Here is a 22,781-nt window from a genome sequence, read left to right on the forward strand (position 1 = left end):
TCATTCTTATATATGTGAAACCTTAGCATCCAAGAAGACTTTGCCTATTGAGTCTCATGAGTTTGTAATTCGTGTCAAACCCTTGGGTCATTACGTGCTTGTCAACAAAGTGTGCAAGAAAAGTCCCCTAGTGTTCCGAGGTTCTTGTTTTCCGCGGACTTGATGCTTTTGCCGCTCGATGAATTGACGTTATTCTTGGTTTGGATTGGTTGACCATGCAAGATGCGGTTGTAAATTGCAAAAGCAAGACTATCGATTTGAGGTGCGCGAATAACGAGATAATTCGGGTTGAGTCTACGGACTTAAAGGGGTTACCACCGTAATATCGCAATGTTGGCCGAAATATGTAAGAAAAGGGCGAAGCGTACCTTGCGTATGAGCTCGATGACAAGGAATCAGAAAAGAAACCCGAATCAGTGCCAGTGGTTTGTGAATACCCGGATGTTTTTCCTAAAGAATTGTCGGGTTTACCACCTATTCGGGAAATAGAATTTGGCATCGAATTGGTACCTGGTACCACTCCAATTTCGATAGCTCCGTATCGTATGGCACCAACGGAATTAAAGGAGTTGAAAGCTCAGTTGCAAGAATTGGTGGATAGAGGTTTTGCTCGCCCAAGTTTTTCGCCTTGGGTGCGCCAGGTGTTGTTTGTGAAAAGAAGGATGGAACCATGAGGTTGTGATCGACTATCGTCGACTTAATAAAGCGACGATAAAGAACAAATATCCGTTACCACGTATCGATGACTTGTTCGATCAACTGAAGGGAGCCTCGGTGTTCTCGAAAATAGATTTGAGATCGGGCTATTATCAATTGCGAATTCGAGATTCGACGCACCCAAGACCGCCTTTTCGAGCGAGATATGGTCACTATGAGTTCCTAGTGATGCCGTTTGGGCTTACTAATGCCCTGCGGTATTTATGGATTTAATGAATCGGATCTTCGACCATATTTGGATCGATTCGTAGTCGTGTTCATTGATGACATCTTGGTCTATTCAAGAAATGAGACCGAACATGCTTGAACACCGAGGTTAGTGCTGCAAATTTTACGGGATAAGCAATTATATGCTAAGTTCAAATAAGTGTGAGTTCGGTTAAGAGAAGTTAGCTTCTTGGGTCATGTGGTATTCAGATCGGGTATTCGAGTCGAATTCAATAAAATTTCAGCCATACTTAATTGGAAGCCTCAGAAATATTACTTAGGTTCGAGCTTTTTGGGGCTTGCTTTTATTACCGACGATTTGTAAAGGTTTCTCAACGATAGCCACGCCGATGACGGCTTACTCCAAAAGGATGTTAAGTTCGAATGGACGGAGAAATGTCGAAAAAGTTTCGATCAATCGAAAACTTATTTGATGAAGCCCCAATTCTAGTGCAACCTGAATCGGCAAAGAGTTTGTCATCTATAGTGACGCCTCCCTACTTGGGTTAGGTTGCGATTGATGCAAGAAGGTCGAGTTGTGGCCTATCGCGCCGAGGTAATTAAAGCCACACGAGAATAATTATCCGACCCATGATCTCGAATTGGCTACCATCGTATTCGCCTTGAAGATTTGGCGACATTACTTATTTGGTGAGAGGTGCCATGTGTACTCGGATCACAAAAGTCTCAAATATTTGATGACCCAAAGAGACTTAAATCTGCGACAAAGATGTTGGCTCGAGCTGTTAAAGGATTATGAGCTGGTCATTGACTATCACCCGGGAAAGGCGAATGTGGTTGCGGATGCCTTGAGTCGTAAATCATTATTCGCTTTACGAGCGATGAATGTGCACTTGTCCGTTCGATCCGACAACGTGTTAGTAGCTGAATTGAAAGCCAAACCATTATTGATACATCAAATTTGTGAAGCTCAGAAGGTCGACGATGAGTTGGTTGCAAAACGGGTCGAGTGTGTTCCGAACAAGGAATCAGAGTTTCAGATCGATGATGACGATTGTTTGAGGTTCAGAAGTCGTCTGTGTGTTCCAAGGAATTCGGAACTTATTTCGATAATTCTGAACGAAGCCCATTGTAGCCGAATGGCAATCCACCCGGGGAGTACGAAGATGTACAATGATTTCAAATGTCGATTTTGGTGGCATGGTATGAAACGAGACATCTCTGATTTTGTTTCGAGATGTTTAATATGTCAACAAGTGAAAGCGGAACATCAAGTGCCTTCAGGATTACTTCAGCCGATCACGATACCCGAGTGGAAATGGGATCGAGTCACAATGGACTTTGTGTCCGGACCGCCATTGTCGATGAAGTAAAAGGATGCGATTTGGGTTGTTGTTGATAGATTGACTAAGTCGGCTCACTTTATCCCCGTATGCGTCGGATTTTCCATTAGATAAACTAGCTGAATTGTACGCTTTCTCAGATTGTGAGATTACACGGGTACCGATTTACATTGTGTCGGATAGAGATCCGAGGTTCACCTCGCGATTTTGGAAGAAATTGCAAGAAGCTTTGGGTACCAAGTTGCATTTCAGACCGCTTTTCACCCCAAACCGATGGTCAATCCGGCGGATAATTCGGATACTTGAGGATATGTTGAGATGTTGCATCCTCGAGTTCGATGGTTCATGGAACGGTACCTACCTTTGATTGAATTCGCTTACAACAATAGTTTTCAATCAAGTATTAAGATGGCGCCTTACGAGGCTTTGTACGGGCGTAAATTCCGTATACCATTGTTTTAAACCGAGTTCGGTGAAAACAAAATTTTCAGAGTGGATTTGATTAAAGATGCTGAACAGAAAGTAAAAGTAATCCGTGAAAGTCTGAAAATAGCCTCCGATCGTCAGAAGTCGTACGCGGATTTGAAACGAAAGGACATTGAGTATCAGGTGGGAGATAAAGTGTTTCTTAAGGTTTCGCCTTGGAAAAAGATACTCAGATTCGGCCGTAAGGGCAAGTTGAGCCCGAGGTTCATTGGACCATATGAGATATCCGAGCGAGTCGGTCCAGTGGCATATCGTCTGATTTTGCCCCCTGAACTCGAAAAGATTCACGATGTCTTTCATGTTTCGATGCTTCGACGCTATAGATCTGATCCATCGCACGTGATTAGTCCATCGGAGGTTGAAATTCAAGCCAATATGAGTTATGAGGAAGAACCGATTCGTATCCTATCATGTGAAGTGAAAGAGTTGCGAAACAAGCGGGTTCCGCTAGTGAAAGTGTTATGGCTCAAACACGGGATAGAAGAAGCTACTTGGGAAACCGAGAACTCTATGAAAGAGCGATACCCAACCCTATTTACCGGTAAGATTTTCGGGGACGAAAATTTCTTAAGTGGGGGAGAGTTGTGACAGCCCAAAATTGACCCTAGTCGGGATGTGGTTTCGGGACCACAAAACCGAGGCATAAAAATAATTTAAAATTTTATTTTGATGCCTATGATATGTGTTAAATTGTGTATGACATTTTGATGTTTCAATTTAGAATTATAAATGTGAATTTCACTAGAAAGGACCTAGTAGTAAACTTTGAAAGTATGATGGGGAAATGTGTGATGACTAGTTGATCATGCATGCAAAAATAAGGGATTTGCATGTCAAATTTCCCCAAAGATGGTATAGTGGCCGCCATGACAAGGAATATGGGCAAGGAAAACATGTTATGACATGTTTTGTTAATGCATGATGTGATAAATGATAAAAATTAAGCATGTAGGAAGAGAAACAAAAAAATCAAAAATTTGCTCATCCTTCCCCCTTTTGCCGTGAGTGAAAGAGAAGCAAAGAAAAAATTATGTTCATCTATTTTCTCTTCTTTGGCCGAAAATACTAAGGAAAAAGGAAGGATTTTTGCTTCATTTTCTTTGTTTAGAAGAGATCTAGAAGGAAATTTGGCTAAACTTGCATCAAGAGTAAGGTATGTATGAGGTTGTGTTATGAGTTTCATGCATGTTTTAGTTGCTAACTTGATGTTCATGTTAGCCATGGTTCAAATCCTTGTTATGCCATGGGAACGGTATTTGGCCAAAGTTGTTATTGTGTTAAAGCCATTGCATGCTAAATGTGAAGCTTGCTAATGATGCATGCAATGATGGATTTTCTACTCTTGAAATTTCTTGTAGCCATCTTGAGTAAGACATTGAGTTTTCTTTTTGTTTAACCATGATTGAAGTTGAAAGCGGCATGATTGTGATGTATTCGGCCATGATGCATTCATGAGCATGGTTCATGCTTCTTGCATGTTAGTAAAAATTTGTGTTTTGGATGGCTATGGACACCTTGAAATTCGGCCTTACACCTATATGTGTATATATGATTGCACATGATATTTTGATTATGAAGAAAGTGATAAATATGTTGGTTAAAGAAGAAATTTGTTGAAGAATGTTGTGAAATTTGCATGTACAATCGGCCTAGTACACATATGATGTGAAAATCTTGCAATTTATTGTTGATTTTGTGCAAGTATGACTAAGTATAATTGGCCACATGGGGGGAATTATTGTGCATGCATTCGGTTAGAGGCAAGCTTAATGATGCCTATTCTTGACTTAGGTAATCGGCTACCTTGTTGTGAGCTAAGGCCGAATGTGTGCGTAATTAAAGAAAATTGACTAAAGTGCTTAGTTATGTGATGTTGAGTCAATGATATGTGTATTCGCCAAGGCTAGCAAGCGAGACTTTAATGAATTGAATTTGTTTGAATTAGCTCAAGAGCTTAGAGGGCCACAATTGGATAAGGGAAGGAAAAGTGATCGATTAGCCGTCGAAGCCGCTTCGACAACATCCGAGTAAGTCCTCAAGAAATGACCCTACTCGAATTATGTGAAATGAAATATGGATGTGTAATAATTATTGATTTATGTGTGTATGAGTATTTGAATGATACCCGGCTAAGTCCCAAGGCGATTATGCAAGTGATATGTTTGTGTTTGAGCCTTAGTAACGAAAATGAAACATGGATGTGTAATGATTATTGATGTATGTGTGTGCATGAGCAATTGAATGATATCCGGCTAAGTCCCAAGACATTTATGCTAGTAATTATACCGGGTTAAGACCAAGGCCATTGTGCTAGTGACCACATCCGGCTAAGACCAAGGCATTCGTGCAAGTTGTTAAATCCGGCTAATACCCAAGGCATTTGTGCAAGTCGTTCTATCCGGCTAAGACCAAGGCATTCGTGCATGTGGTTATATCCGGTTGTATTCAAGAAGCTTGGGCTGAAGGTGAGCGTTGGTTGCTGTAATAAATTTAATTAGTACGCTCGAAAAGCCCAAAGGAAAAGGTATGTTTATATGTGCATTGGAAAAGTCGATATGTTTGAGTAACATTCGCTCAATCGACTAACGAATTTTCAGCTATTGAATTGGTTGATATCTTGTGAAAGTATACAATGATGAAGTGTGAAGCAAGTATGATTATGTGAATGTGTATTAATGAAATGATTCATTTGGCTATGTGAATGTAATGCCTTAGTTAAAGCTGATTTTATTGCTTGAGACTTACTAAGCATAAAAATGCTTACCCCGCTGCTTTGGCTCTCTGTTTTATAGATTTTGCTCGTTAGCGATCGGATTCGGGATCATTAAAGTCGAAGTCATCTACACTATCAAAGCCTCCATTTTGGTATAATTTTGGTTGAACTTTGAAATGGCATGTATAGGACTACCCTAATGTTGAAGGTCATGTACCTTTCGGTTTTGTGTAAGCTTGGATGGCCATGCGAAAATGGCTTATATCGTTTTAGTATGATTCTATAATAGTTTGTATGATAATTATTATGGGGTATGAAATTTTCTGAAAGGATTAGCCATTGGAATGGTTAATCATAATCACACTTTGTGCTATGTGTGCAAAAAGGGCCATTTGAATCGTGGAAATCATGAAATAGGTAATGGTTACTTTGAAAACAGATGCTGGCAGCAGCAGTGGTGTGGTTTTGAAAAATTACCAAAATTTGTAGGAATGGTATTAAATAATGAATAAATTATGTAAATGAACCTTAATGAGTGTACTTTCATGTGGAATAAACGAAACGGTCATAGGAGTTACATGTTAAGAGATATTAAAGCTATTGTGAGATAGGGCCAGAACGGTTTCTGGGTCCCCTGTCGCAACTTTAAAAATTTATTATAAATTATCCAGAAAGAATTAGGAGTCATGCCTTATATGTACAGATTCCATTTTGAGTCTAGTTTCATTAGAAACAAACGGAACCAGTATTAAAGCTCTGTACAGAGAGATATTCAAGTTGTAACGTGCGAAGGTCAGAGCAGTCGATCCCTGTAACATGGGTGACTTTAACTAATAAACTGTACCAATTGGCCCAACCAAAAATTCTATAAATAAATCCATGGATGGATATATGAGTCTAAATTCAGGGAAAATTTACGGAATCAGTTTCCGAGTTTTGAAACTCGAGATATGATTTTTAAGGTGACAGTGATGCAGATTTCCAGCCTGTCTGGAAATGTCAAATTGGTGGGTGAAATATGTGGATTTGGCTTGTTAACCCCTCGTGTCCGACACCGGCGATGGTCTCGGGTTTGGGGTGTTACATGGACGATGCTGCGGACGTGGTCGCGGAAGGGTGCAAGCTGAATCTTCATCCTCAGGACATAGGCCAGCTGAGGAGGCATTCGTGCCATAGGCAACTGAGACTAGATCACATGATCGGGCTGCGGAGGACGATGCTTTGTCCCAAGCAATGTTAAAGGTTTTGGAAAGGGTTGCTGGAGCTACCACTGGGATAGTGAATAGGGGATCCATCTCTGAGCGACTTTGGACTAATGGAGCAGAGGTTTTTAGGGGCGTATCTGGAGTAGCCCCAAACGTGGCTGAATATTGGCTAGAGGCAACAGAGCGGATTATGGACGACCTAGATTGCTCTGTAGAGCAAAAGCTGAAGGGGGCCATGTCGTTGCTACGAGATGAGGCATACCGGTAGTGGATCACTGTAAGGGAGAGCACCCCGATCGAACGAGTAACCTGGGAACTATTCAAGACTACTTTTAAGGGGAGGTATGTGGGAGCTAGTTATGTGGATGCCCGTCGAAAGGAATTTTTGAATCTGGTTCAGGGTAATAAGACTGTTACGGAGTATGAGGCAGAATTCTTGAGGCTGAGTCGATATGCTAGCAAGATAGTTGCGACCGAATATGAGCGCAGTGTTCGATTCGAGGATGGCCTCCGCGATGAACTTAGGGTGCTAATAGCTCCATAGAGGGGGCGTGATTTCGCTGCGTTGGTAGAGAAGGCTAAGATAGCCGAGGAAGTAAAACAAACTGAACGGCAGAATCGTGAGAGGGATCGAACTAGATTTAGGAGGGATTCTGGACCTTCGGGTGCTGCAAATAGAAATGCTAAAGGAGCTAGAATGGAGGAACTGGTTCGAGCAGTTTCGGTGAATACCTTTAGACCGCAGGCTTGTAGGAACTGTGGCAGAGTGCATATGGGGGAGTGTTGGAAACGAACTGGAGCATGTTTTTGATGTGGGTCAAAGGAACATAAGTTCAGAGAGTGTCCTCAGAAAGCAGCTCAGGATCAAGTTGCAGAGCAAAGAGGTGTCCAACCGCTGCGAGGAGGACCACCACCACAGAGAGGCCATGGGCAAAGTAGAGGTGGTAATAGTAATAGACGTGGACGTGGGGCACCTGGCAGGGGTGCTAGACATGCGGAAGCTCGACAGCCAGTGTTGGTTTATGCTGCATGGCGTGATGAGGAAGGTGATGCTCCTGATGTTGTAACCGGTACGTTCTTCATTCATAGCACGCCTTACACTGCTTTGGTTGATGTTGGTTCCACTCATTCGTATGTTGCCTGTAATGTATCTGGGGCGTTAGGTAAGCTTCCTGATGAGACTGTGAGTGGGGTATCAGTGATAAGTCCTTTAGGACACTCGGTTAAGGTAGGTAAACTCTTTAGGGAGGTGCCTTTAGAGACACAAAATAGGATATTCGTAGGAGATTTGATGGAGCTGCCATTTAGGGAATTTGATCTTATTTTAGGAACGGACTGGCTAACTAAGTATATGGCGATGTTGGATTGTGCTATTAAGAGGATAGTGCTAAGAACTGCCGAGGATGAGGAGATAATGGTCATAAGGGAGCGAAGGAACTATTTGTCCAATGTTGTCTCGACTTTAAGGGCTGAGAGGTTGATTCGGAAAGGTTGTGAGGCGTTTTTAGCATTTGTGAGTCAAGCTGAACCTGAGGGGATGACTGTGGAGTCGGTTAGGACCATCAAAGAATTTCAAGATGTATTTCCGGAGGAACTTCCTGGACTACCTCCGATCAGAGAAGTCGAGTTTGGAATCGACTTGTTACCTGGAACAACTATAGTATCCATTGCACCTTATCGGATGGCACCAAAGGAATTGGTGGACCTGAAAGCTCAGATTCAAGAACTGTTGGATAGAGGGTTTATAAGACCAAGTGTTTCTCTGTGGGGCACACCAGTGCTGTTCGTAAAGAAGAAAGATGGGACCATGGGGATGTTTATTGATTATCGGCAGTTGAACAAACTGACGATCAAGAACAAGTATCCGTTGCCAAGAATCGACGATCTATTCGACCAACTGAGAGGAGCTTCAGTATTTTCTAAGATTGACCTTCTGTCAGGATATCATCAGTTGAGAGTCAAAGAAGAGGATATTCATAAGACGGCATTCAGAACTCGATATGGTCATTACAAGTTTCTAGTTATGCCCTTTGGTTTGACTAATGCACCAACAGTATTCATGGATTTGATGAATCGGGTATTTCAGCCGTATTTGGATCAGTTTGTAGTCGTTTTTATCGATGATATCTTAGTGTACTCGGAAACGAAAGAGAAGCATGATGAGCATCTTCTTATTGTGCTGTAAGTGCTGAGGGAGAAGCAACTCTATGCAAAGTTCAGTAAGTGCGAATTTTTGTTGAATGAAGTAACCTTCTTGGGGCATGTTGTGTTTGCTGAGGAGATCAAGGTAGACCCTCGGAAGATTGAGGCAATTCTGGAGTGGAAGGCACCGAGGTCAGTAACGGAAATCCAGAGTTTTCTGGGGTTGTCAGGTTATTACCAAAGATTTGTGGAAGGATTTTCTGTGTTGGCAGCGCCGTTAATGAAACTGATAAGGAAGAGAGCACCGTTTGTTTGGGAAAATAAGCAGCAATAGGCTTTTGAGAAGTTAAAGAAGGTTCTGACTGAGGCACCAGTGTTGATTCAGCCAGAGTTTGGTAAGGATTTCACTGTGTACAGTGACGTGTCACATGTAGGTTTGGGCTGTGTTTTGATGTAAGAGGGTAAAGTGGTCGCTTATGCTTCACGATAGCTTAAGCCTCATGAGGTAAACTATCCTACTCATGACTTGGAGTTGGCAACAATGATCTTTGCGCTTAAGATATGGAGGCACTACTTGTATGGGGAGAGATGCATTATCTATACGGACCATAAGAGTCTTAAGTACTTGCTGACTCAAAAGGAGCTGAATCTTATGCAGCGAAGGTGGATAGAGTTGTTAAAGGACTATAACTGTTCGATTGAGTACCATCCTGGTAAGGCAAATGTTGTGGCTGATGCGCTGAGTCGAAGGACTATGACGGAATTGAGGGCAATGTTTGCTCGTTTAAGCTTATTTGACGATGGAAGCTTATTAGCAGAATTACAAGTGAAACCGACTTGGGTGGAGCAGATTAAGAAGCAACAGTTGGTGGATGGGTCGTTGGTTTCTCAGTTTCAGCAAGCTGAGAAGGGGGAGAATCTAGACTTTAGATTAAATGTTGATGGGGTTCTTTGTTTTCGGGGAAGAATTTGTATGCCAAAGGACTCTGATTTGAGATTGATGATTTTGAGGGAGGTACATGGTGGACCTTGTGCTATGCATCCAGGAGGGAGTAAGATGTATCGAAACTTGCGAGAGCTATATTGGTGGCCTGGGCTTAAGCGAGAAGTAGCTGAATTTGTGGGAAAATGTTTGACGTGTCAACAAGTAAAGGCCGAGCATCAACTACCTTCAGGATTGTTACTGCCGGTGAAGATACCACTTTGGAAATGGGAAAGGGTGACTATGGATTTTGTGAGTGGTTTGCCATTGACACCTTCCAAAAAGAACTCAGTTTGGGTAATTGTGGATAGGCTAACAAAATCTTCCCATTTCATACCTGTACGAGTCGATTACTAACTTCAGAGGTTGGCCAAGTTGTATGCGACAGAGATAGTGCGGTTGCATGGGGTGCCAGTATCGATAATTTCTGACCGAGACCCAAGGTTTACATCTCGGTTTTGGCAGAAGTTGCATGAGGCATTGGGAACGCAATTGGATTTTAGTACGGCTTTTCACCCTCAGTCGGATGGACAGTCAGAGAGAGTCATTCAGATTCTAGAAGACATGTTGAGGGGTTATGTTATTGATTTTAGGGGCAGTTGGAAGGATTACTTGCCATTGGCGGAGTTCGCGTATAGCAACAGTTACCAAGCAAGTATTCAGATGGCTCCTTACGAGGCACTGTATGGGCGAAGGTGCCATTCACCTACTTGTTGGGCAGAGTTGGGGGAAAGGCAAGTACTTGGATTGGAGCTAGTAGCGGATACTGAAGACAAAGTTAAGGTGATCAGGAATCGGTTAAAGGAGGCAGTGGATCGAAAAAAGTCTTATACTGATCTGAAGCGTAAGGATATTGACTATGCTGTAGGGGACATGGTCTTTTTAAAGGTTTCGCCATGGAAGAAGATTTTGAGGTTTGGTAAGAAGGGCAAGTTGAGTCCACGGTTCATTAGGCCTTATCGGATCCTTAAGCGGATAGGGCCGGTGGCTTATCAACTAGAGCTACCTCCAGAGCTGGATCGTATTCACGATGTCTTTCATGTGTCCATGCTAAGGCGATATCGTTCTGACCCTACTCATATCGTGCCAGTCGCAGAAATTGGGGTACAGTCGGATTTGTCCTTCGAAGAAGAACCTGTGCAGATACTTGATCGTGACGTCAAGGTGTTGAGAAGAAAGTCAGTCCCATTGGTGAAGGTACTTTGGAGAAACCATGGCAAAGAAGAAGCTACTTGGGAGACAGAGGAGGCGATGCGTCAACAATACCCTCAACTGTTTGGGTCAGGTAAAATTTCGAGGCTGAAATTTCTTTAAGGAGGGTAGAGTTGTAACACCCTGATTTTCAGGATTTTCGTAATTTTTGAGAATTTGGTAAAGTTTTTTAATTTTTGGTATTTGGTTGTGAAATTCATAATTGGAGTATGTAAATGGGCCTATGGAGGGCCCATGTGTTGGCCAAAACCCGGTGGAGTTTTTGAATTTTGGACTTAAGGAGTTAGGGGCATTGGTTAGGAAGCCTTATTAAAAGATGTGGGTAAAATGTAACACAAGAGAGCCCCCGGCAAAGTGGCTAAGTGATGCCACCAAGGAGTTTAAAAGGTGGCATGTAAGTGGTTGGGGGAAACCAAGGTTCGATCCACTAAGCTGGCAATTGTGTTGTTATTTTTATGTCTTGGGCATGCAGGAGTTGGAAGTTGAATGGAACTCTATTGGAGAGAGTTTGAATCAGTCAAATGCATGGATTAAGGAGTGATAAGGGGTGAGATTTTAGGGATTTGAAGGGAGGCTTAGAGTTAGCCGAATAGTGGGAGTTAGGGAGGAGAAATCGGCTTAGGGGTACTAGGGTGGGTATTTCGGCATTAGGGGCTTAGGTCGTGCCATTTCCTTTGTTTAAACATCAGAGAGTGATTCTTTTTCTCCCCTTTTTCTTCTCTAGCCGAAATTACCACTCTTTCCATCCATCTTTCTTTCTTTTCTTTTCCAGAACCAATTTACTACTCCCTTTTCTTCTCTTCACCCTTGCTGAATAGCCACAAGAGCTGAAACCTGTGAAGATTGATTGTGCCGATTTCTTTTTGACCAGCAACCTTCTTTCCTCTTCATTGTTGTGACCGATTCCTTCAAACTCTAAAAGTCCCCGACGGCATCACCAATACAAGCCACCACACCATTTCTTTTCCTTGGTCCTAAAAGCCGAAATACCTTAGTTCTAGGGGCATAGTCGAACCTATGGACCTCTAGGATTCGAAGGCTGCTAGGTGGTTGAAGGCTGAGTTTACTTTGGATCTAAGTAGTGCAAAAGGGAAGATTGTGGTAAGTACTTGTTTTCAAATCGATTCAATGGTATAAATATTGAGAAAAGTCGAAACCCTCTATGGTTTAGGGAGGTTGTCGTCTTAAGGCATAGGCCTTATGGGGCCTTTTCTTTTGACTTGTACGGTTTGTGTAGTGAAAGAGATAACTTTGGAGGAGCAGCAAGGCTTGGAGTATCAGTTTTGGATAAGCTTGAATCGAATCGTCGGACCCTGTGAAGGTAAGGGATCTATGGCTATTAGGGGTTCTTTAGCCGAATGTGGTAAGGTGGACTTTGGGTTTGATTGCTTGAACTGTAAACTAAGAATGGTGATGATTAATTGTAGGTTTTCATGGAAGACTTTGTTAGCAAACATCACGAAATAGGTGTGTAACAACCCTCGTAGTAGCTTAGGCTAATATTCGCTGAAAAGCCGAAATACTAAAATTCTGGCATTTCGGGAACTTGAGATTTTGCATGTGGTTTTAGATGCGATAGATACGATATGGTTAGTGGTTGGATCAATAGAACAGGTAAGAGCGCAATTTTGTGCACGTTGGTAAGTTGGGCCTCAGTGGGCTGGAATTGGGCTCAATGGGCTTCGGGCCCATTTGGGTAAAATTGATAAAAAATGGAATTTGGAGAAGTTGCATGTCAACACGGTTAGTACTGTTGTAAAATTTGGATCATGTGGGCTTAATGGGTTAAATCGGCATTCGTAGGGCCCATTAGGGGTTTTAAATAAAAAGCCCGAATTTGGTAAAGTGTTAAAATCATTGTTTAAACACCTGGAAATATTGATAATTGTTAATGAACGTGGAAAACCCATAATATTTGGTAAATTTACAAAAGTACCCTTAAAATATGAGAAATGACTGTTTTGGCTCTAGGGAAAAATGACCATTATACCCCTAGGGTTTAATTATGAATATGATGCATGAGATTTTGATATACATGATATGACATGATATGTTATGAGATGCACAAGATATATTCGTTATATGCATGGATTGGGTTTGATATAAATGGAGGAAATGCAAAAAGGGCTTTGCCCCAGTTTACCGAAAAGGGCTTTGCCCCAGTTAATCAAAAAAGGGCTTTGCCCCAGTTATTAAAAGAGGCTAGGCCTCTACTTATATGACAAAATAGCTATGCTGCCAGTGGAGAGTTTGGTTGGATGGGTTGAGTTATTCCCCACATAGAGATTTTGGTTGGTACGGGTGGAGAGTAGGGGATGGTGGGTTGAGTAGTCTCCCCAAATGGGCTTGCATACATTCATTGATATTACATGTGATATTGAAATGGGCCTATGGGCCATACCGCTTACAGTAAAGGCTCCGGCCTAGTGATATGATTTATGATAAGGTTTCGGCCCAGTAACCGTTAAACAAAAGGATTCGGCCCAGTATGCTGATATTGGATGGGCTCCGAAAGGGGCTTGTTGCACACTGAGTTCCCAAACTCACCTCCTTTTCCTTAACCTTGTAGGTGAGCCTTGATGAGGAGACTTGGAGCCGGAAGGGATTCAGAGTGGCCATGGTGATCGCTTTTGAACTTTGCAAATTAGTAACCAGTTTATTTTAGTTTATCTTAACTGTTAATATTATTTTTTTTGGGTTGTAATAAGGCCATTTTAACTATTTTCTGGAATTATTTTATTCTTCTTAATAACTCTAAATTTTTCTGATAATAATTCAAAATGGGCTAGACTTAGGGCGCGTTTTCAAAATAACGCAGCGATACAGTTAATCGGTTTATCAAAGATATCTACTTAAATGAATTTCAACTCGTTTATCAAAGTGTGGCAATGGTTGTGGGCATGTCTAGGATTGGATCCATTCAGGAGCTTGGTACTTAAGCAGCCTTCATGGCTCACCTCCTGTGTATCGGATACCTACCTGGTGCACAGCTTCCATTCACTTTGATCATATAGTAAGACTATCTTTTAAAACACTAGGAAGGACGTTGAAAGAGCCTTGGGTTTTTCTTAAAATCTTTAGTGTAACACGTCGGATCCGGCCATAACGTCTGGGCCGGGTTTGGGGTGTTACAAAAGGGGTTGTGGACCTAGTTTTTGGTAACTGCTCAAGCAGACATAAAACTTAAATAATTAATTAATCACGACCGTGGACAAGTCATAAGGTTAATGTGTGGCAATGGGTATATGCATGTCTAGGATTGGATCTAGGGAGAGCTTGGTACTTAAGCGGTCTTAATGACTCACCTCCTCTTCTTTGGAATCCTACCTGTTGTATAGTATCTGTTCACTTTAGCCAACGAGGACTTGTTAACGGGCCAAGGTAGGTAATAAACTCATAATAAAGAGAAATGACTAAAATACCCTTGATTTGTAAAATTACCTAAATACCTTCGATTGTAAAATTACTGAAATACCCTCAATTTGTAAAATTACCGAAATACCCTCAATTGTGAAATTACTGAAATACTCTTGATTTGTAAACGTACCGGAATACCCCCGATTTGTGAAATTACTGAAATACCCTCGATTTGTAAAATTACCGAAATACCCCTAATTTGTGAAATTACCGAAACACCCTCAATTTGTAAAATTACCGAAACACCCTTGATTTGTAAAATTAACAAAACACCCTCGATTTGTAAAATTACCAAATACCCTTGATTTGTAAAATTACCAAATACCCTAGATTTGTAAAATTACCGAAATAACCTCAATTTGTAAAATTACCGAAATGCCCTCGATTTGTAAAATTATCAAAACACCCAATTTGTAAAATTATCGAAATACCCTTGTAGTGTAAAATTACAAAAATACCCTTGTAGTGTAAAATGACCGACATACCCTTGTAGGGTAAATGACCGACTTAGACTTCGAATTTGACTGATTTGATTATGAATGTATGACTGCGTTTTAATTGACTTGACTGTGGTTGTATGACTGATATGCTCTTAATATATGTTTAAAAGACTGTTACTAAGTATGGCCATTCTGCATACACGTGTGATGATTGAGCATGACATACACGACATATTGCATGGGTTGGGAATTATGGAACGGAGGATGTATATGAGGATCGCATGGTTGCTTGACGACCGTGGATCCACCGATGGCTATTAAGCCTAATATTTGATTAGCAGCTTGCTGCAATAAAGGTAGTACTGCAATCGGGCTACCATTGATGTGTATCGGATGGATGGGTCGATATTTATATCCCCGCATGATGTGTACCGGGGGACGGAGTTGGTGTGTAGCGGCTGGATTATTGGGGTGGGTTGCACAGTATTGCATGTATGATATTATTGTGATGTTATTGCGATGTGGGCTAAGGCCCAACTGAGGCTAAGATGGGCTAGGCCCAATTGATTCTGTTATGGGCTGTGACCCAAATGATATTGTAACGGGCTTTGGCCCACGTATGCTCTGAACTGGACTGTACTGTTACTACAATGGGCTCCAGCTCAGACTGATTCTGAATTCTGTCTGTTTACTGATTGTTACTCTAGTAAGGGGATTACACACTGAGTTTTCATAAACTCACCCCATTTATTAACTGTGCAGGTAATCCCCAGCGTTAGGTGGATCGGTGTCGCAGAGGAATTTGGAGACGACCACACAACTGCACATGTTTTTATATTTCGTTTAATTAGTTAAGCACTTTGGTTTTTTATTTGGGTTGTATTAAGGCCTCTTTATTTTCTTAACCTTTTATCTGGGAAACTTATTTAGTATGCTTAATATCTGTTAGAAGTAGGGCACGGATTTCCAAAACAACAACTGATTTTCAAAATATCTTGTTTCCGCAATTGTTTAAAAGTAAGCTTCCACAGCAAGTAAGGTTTTAAGGGAATTAACGTTTCACAAGTTTTAAAATGGCCAGAGGTTTTGAGTAGTAAGAAGGGTTTTCAATGAGAACATGGTTTTCGAAAAACACTTCAATGTGACACGCCATTAAAAACCGGGTTTGGGGTGTTACAATAACGACTTTAAAAATGTAAAGAGCATTAAAAACGGGGCAAGAACGGACTTACAATCGAGCCTGAAAAGTGGCAAAACCCTAGCTGTGTCTCCCTTGCAAGTTTCGGCCAAGCATGAAGAAGGTGGACTTAATTTAGGCTTTATTTTTTGTTTTTAATTCATTTAATTACCAAATGACCAAAATGCCCTTTTCTCAAAACACTAAAATTCTCTTACCTCATGTCTATTTTTGTCCAACTTAAAGTAAAATGGTCTAATTACCATCTAAGGACCTTCAATTTAAAATTTCATAAGAATTAGACACCTTTAGCATGTGGAACTCAACTTTTTCACTATTTACAATTTAGTCCTTTTTGCTAAATTGAGTTCTCAAACGTCAAAATTTTCAAACTAGATTTTCACGGAATCATTCTGTAAAACTGTTGACCATGAAAATGTAATAAAAACAAGTTTTTCTACATTGGATTCGTGGTCTCGAAACCACTATTTAGACTAGGCCCAAAATTAGGCTCTTACAACTCTCCCCCCTTTAGGGATTTTCGTCCCCGAAAATCTTACCAGAAAATAGGTTTGGGTACTGTTTTCTCATAGCCTCCTCGGGTTCCCATGTAACACCCCTAACCCATAACCGACATCGGATTAGGGTTACGAGGCATTACCAGACAGACAGAACATTTCATAATCACTTTACAATCAAAAGATCAAGCATCGTCATATTATAATCAAACATAATCATAAAGTCCCTTTCTTAGGTCAATGACACCATAACCATGCATTAATAAGAGGTCGGGATTAAACCGAACACACTCGTAAATTTTAAAATTTAGAAAAAAATTTCCATTCTGCTAAGGTCACACGCCCGTGTGACCAGGCCATGTGCCTTACACGGGCACCAGACACACCCATGTAATCCAGTTGTGCAAAAACAGAGCATGCTTATTAACTTTTCCCCACGGCCAACAGACACGCCCATGTGCTATGGCCATGTGATACTTAGCCAGCTATTGACTTAAGCCCACGGCCACAAGGCACGCCTGTGTTCTCTGACCGTGTCGCACAATGCAGGCTTGATTTAAGCCAATTTGCCACCCCTTTTTGTGTCAATCTTACAAGCAAGGAAACAAGCATATATGTACCATACAATCAACCATTCTTTATGCTAAAACATACCTCATTCATGCCATAATATTATCAACCATTTACATACTTACAAACCATCATATCAAAAACATCATTCATTCTCATATCATAAACTCACCAAACTTACCTTTTCTTTTATCCAATTTAAGACATGCCATAATTGCAAATTAATATCACATATCATAAGCCATTATCAAATATGAGTTCAAAACACAAATTAGCCAAATCTCATGGCTAACTATATACATCACAAAACATACTTCACCACTACTAGCCTATACATGCCATACTTTAAATATATATATACATTTCCAAAGTACCAAAATGAGGTTTGATAGTGTGACAAAAATCCTAGACAATCCCTGAGCTTGGTAGCTTCGATATCTACAAAAACAATTCAAACACACACACAAAGTAAGCTTTCAAAATCTTAGTAAGCTCGTACTTAAATCATTAATAATATATGAACATAAAATAACAACCATGTGTATTTGTACAATTTCAATCCATAAGACCATATCATCTCAATGACATTCACATTCATAACTTCATCTACCACTTAGGTGTCATATATACCTGAATCTTTCCGTACTTGTTCACTTTCGTACTTACCTCTTGTTGAATGTTATAAGACTATCCATAAGTTATTCGTATTTTATACATCAGCACACTTAGTGCTATAAGGTTAGCCAAAGATAAATATTTATGCACACTTAGTGCCATCTCAAATAACCGAGACTAAGTCGGTATCGCACACTTAGTGCCTCAAGTAGCCGAAGCTAGTTAAATCGCACACTTAGTGCCAAAACTTTCGTTTCATCACCATATTATTCAATTCAGTTATATACAACCCATGTATAATAAAGGCATCAAAAATTTCTTAACATCATATTTTAAGTACGAACTTACCTCGTACTCAAAGGTGTCGACTCGAACGTTTATTCTATAATCTTCGACTTCCTTCGATCTAAATCTGAATTCCTCTTTTCTTGATCTATAAGTATTCAAAATTAATCCTTTTATTCACCAAATAATTCAATTCAATCCATAAACACATATTTAGGCAATTTGTAAACTAGCCCTCGCATTTTCACATTTCGACACTTTAGTCCCAATTTCACAAAATCACAAAATACACATAATTTGCATATACACAAGCTTAGCCAAATTCTCCTAGTACTCATACTAGTCCAGACATTTCATTTATTTCACATTTTAACCCCTCAAAATAACATTTTTACAAATTAGCCCAATTTACTCAATTTTATCAAAAATTCAAAGACAACATATGTCAATCCAAAACATATCTTCCATAGTTCACCATTTAATAACACAAAACTCATGAATTCATCCATGGCATATTTCAAAATCATCACCAAAATCAGAAATTGAAGCATGGGCTTTGTAGTATACTAAACAACGATCACAAAAACGTAAAAATTATCAAAAACAAATCAAAAACGAAATTTAAATCAAGCTTCCAACTAGCCGAACCCTAGAACTCTTTATCTTTTCTTTTTGTTCTTCAATTTTTGGCACAAACAAAGCATATAATGCCTATTTTCATGTTTTGTTATAACATATATTAATTTATTAAACATTTGATGTGACAGCCCAAAATTGACCCTAGTCGGAATGTGGTTTCGGGACCACAAAACCGAGGCATAAAAATAATTAAAAATTTATTTTGATGCCTATAATATGTGTGTGCTCATGTATGACATTTTATGATGATTGATTTAGTGTTATAAAGGTGAATTCCACTAGAAATGACTTAGTAGTGAACTTTGAAAGTACGATAGGGAAATGTGTGATGACTAATTAAAGCATGCATGCAAAATAATGGACTTGCATGTCAAATTCCCCTTTTTACAAGTGATGGCCGGCCATGACAAAGAGATATGGGCTAAACATGTCATGAAACATGTTTTGTTGGGCATTAGGGAGAAATAATAAACAAATAAGCATGGATAAGAAAAGAATGAAAAAAAAATGTGTGAGAGAGTAGCATTCCCCCATTGCCGTGCAACCAAGAAGAGAAAACAAAAAAATTGTTCATCCTTGTTCTCTCCTTTTGGCCGAAAATACTAAGAGGAGAAGAGATTTTTGCTTCATTTCCTTTGTTTAGAAGAGATCTAGAAGGATATTTGGCTAAACTTGCATCAAGATTGAGGTATGTATGAGGTTGTGTCATGAGATTCATGCATGTTTTAGTTGCCAACTTGATGTTCATGTTAGCCATGGTTCAAATCCTTGTTATGCCATGGAAGTGGTATTTGGTCAAGGTTGGTATTGTGATAAAGCCATTGCATGTTAAGTGTGAAGCTTGATGATGATGCATGCAATGATGGATTGTCTACTCTTGAAATTTCTTTGTAGCCATATTGAGTAAGACTTTGAGTTTTCTTTTGTTTAACCATGATTGAAGATGAAAGGGCATGATTGTGATGTATTCGGCCATGATGCATTCATGAGCATGGTTCATGCTTCTTGCATGTTAGTTAAAATTTGTGTTTTGGATGGCTATATGGACACCTTGAAATTCGGCCATGCTCATATATGTATATATATGTTTGCACATGATGTTTTGGTTATGAAGTAAGTGATGAATATGTTTGTTTAAAGAAGAAGATGTTGAAGAATGTTTGTGAAATTGCAAGCACATTCGCCTAGCACACATATGAGTGCTTGATGCTATATTATAAGTTTTGAGCTACAATATACAAAGCATTAACTAGTAAAATGCATGCTATTTTGTGTGGTATTAAGTGCATAATTGGCCTCAACATGGACATGTATATTCGGCCTTAGGGAGCCTATTGATGGCCTTAGCTTTTCCTTGATGCTCGAATGAATTGTATTGAATTGCTTGATGTAGTATAAAATGTGCATGACCATTGTGTATTCAAGCGAAAGGGTGGCCATATGACCATTTAAACTCCTTGTCATATTCGGCCATAAGCTAGCACAATGAGGTTTTAATAAATTGAATTTGTTTGAATTAGCTCAAGAGCTTAGAGGGCCACAATTGGACAAGGGGAAGGAAAAAGTGATCGAATAGCCGTAAAAGCCGCTCGACAACATCCGAGGTAAGTCCTCAAGAAGTGACCCTACTTGAATTATGTGAAATGAAATATGGATGTGTATTGATTATTGATTTATGTGTGTATGAGTATTTGAATGATACCCGGCTAAGTCTCAAGGCGATTATGCTTGTGATTATATTTGCGTTTGAGCCTTAGTAACGAAAATGAAATATGAATGTCTAATGATTATTGATGCATGTGTGCATGAGCAATTGAATGATATCCGGCTAAGTCCCAAGACATTTATGCTGGAAATTATATCCGGTTAAGACCAAGGCAATTGTGCTAGTGGCTACATCCGGCTAAGACCAAGGCATTCGTGCGAGTCATTCTATCCGGGCTAAGACCAAGGCATTCGTGCACGTGGTTATATCCGGTTGTATTCAAGAAGCTTGAGCTGGAGGTGAGTGTTGGTTGCTGTAATAAATTCAATTAAATGCGCTCGAAAGGCCCCAAGAATAAGGTATGTTTATATCGCATTGGAAAGTCGACATGTTTGAGCAACATTCGCTCAATCGACTAACAATTTCAGCTATTGAATAGGTTGATACCTTGTGAAAGTATATAATGATGAAGTGGGAAGTAAGAATGATTATGTGAATGTGTATTAATGAAATGATGCATTTGACTATGTGAATGTATTGCTTTAATTAAAGCTGATTTTATTCCTTGAGACTTACTAAGCATAAAAATGCTTACCCGTGCTTTGGCTCTCTGTTTTATAGATTTTGCTCGATAGCAATCGGATTTGGGATCATTAAAGTCGAAGTCATCCATACTATCAACGCCTCCATTTTGGTATAAATTTTGGTTGAACTTTGAAATGGCATGTATAGGACTACCCTTTGTTGGTTTAAATATGTTTGTGATGTATATGTGTTCGGCCATGCGAAAATGGCTCGTAAAAGTGAAGTACTGAACTTAGACTATTTGCGGTTTGTATATATATATATGGTGTCATGATGTGATTATGGATTGGATGTGGGAATGTTGGTCACATGATCAGCCATTGGTATGGTTAAAATGATCATATGTGAACCTATGTATGGCAAGACTAGTTGGTTCATGGAGACTACAAAATAGGTAAGACCTACCTTCAAAACAGATGCTGCCAGCTGCGGTGACGTAAATGTGAAAAATCACCAAAATTTGTAGGGATGGTATTAAATAGTTAATAAGATATGTAAATGAACCTTGATGAGTCTATTTCATATGGAAGAAACGAAATGGTCATAGGAGTTACATGTTAAGAGATATTAAAGCTATTGTGAGACAGGGCCAGAATGGTTTCTGGGTCCCTTGTCGCAACTTTAAAAATTTACTATAAATTATCCAGAAAGAATTAGGAGTCATGCCTTATATTTACAGATTCCATTTTGAGTCTAGTTTCATTAGAAACAAACGGCACCAGTATTAAAGCCCTGTGAAGAGAGATATTCAAGTTGTAACGCGCGAAGGTCAAAGCAGTCGATCCCTGTAACATGGGTAACTTTAACTAATAAAATGTACTAATTGGCCCGACCAAAAATTCTAGAAATAAATCCATGGATGGATATATGAGTCTAAATTCAGGAAAAATTTACGAAACCAGTTTCGAGTTTTGGAACTCGAGATATGATTTTTAAGGCGACGGTGACGCAGTTTTCCACTTTGACCGGAAATGTCAAATTGGTGGGCAAAATATGTGGACTTGGCTTGTTAACCCTCGTGTCCGACACCCATGATGGTCTCGGGTTCGGGTGTTACAATTTTATTGGTATCGAGCCACGGTTTAGTCGATTCTAGGACTACCGTGATGTGTTTGGGGTCTAGCTATACATACCATTAAATGATGAATCGATAGTGTGGTGATTTCGACAATTTGACTTTGTGTTTGTTTATAGCAATGGATCCCGATCCCAACCGAACGATAGTGATGATGTGGAGAGTGTGGCGCTGCTCCCGAGCAAGGGACAACGGCGGGACTCTCAACCTATGGCCAACAATCCGAATGATGAGGCTAGGCAAGCCTTTTATAGTGTGATGAACGAATGGTTTAACCAATACATTCGAACTAACACGGCTGTTCCACAACCTCCATTCTCGACAAATGCAACCCCACCTACAATACCTCCGGTGATCGACCAAATAAGGTCAAGTAAGCCCTCGGTCGATAGGATTCGAAAACATGGGGCCACTGAATTTAAAGCTACGGATGATGATGATCTTTGAGCGAGTCGAATTTTGGTTGGATAACACGATCCGGTGCTCGATGAGCTATCTTGTACACCGATGAGTGCTTAAAGTGTACCATCTCCTTGCTACGTGAGTCCGCCTACTATTGGTGGAGTACTCGACTTGTGGTACCTAGAGAGCAAGTGACTTGGGAATTCTTTCAAACCGAAGTTCAAAAATGTATATCGATCGAGATTCATCGACCAAAAGCGAAAGGAATTTCTTGATCTTAAGCAAGGTTCTATGTCGATTCTGACTATGAACAAAAATTTGTGAGGCTTAGCCGACACGCCGAGAATGCATTTCGTCCGAGGCTATTATGTGTAAACGCTTGAGG

This window comes from Gossypium arboreum, chromosome 13, assembly GCF_025698485.1.
Source record: "Gossypium arboreum isolate Shixiya-1 chromosome 13, ASM2569848v2, whole genome shotgun sequence".
NCBI classification, from domain to species: Eukaryota; Viridiplantae; Streptophyta; class Magnoliopsida; order Malvales; family Malvaceae; genus Gossypium; species Gossypium arboreum.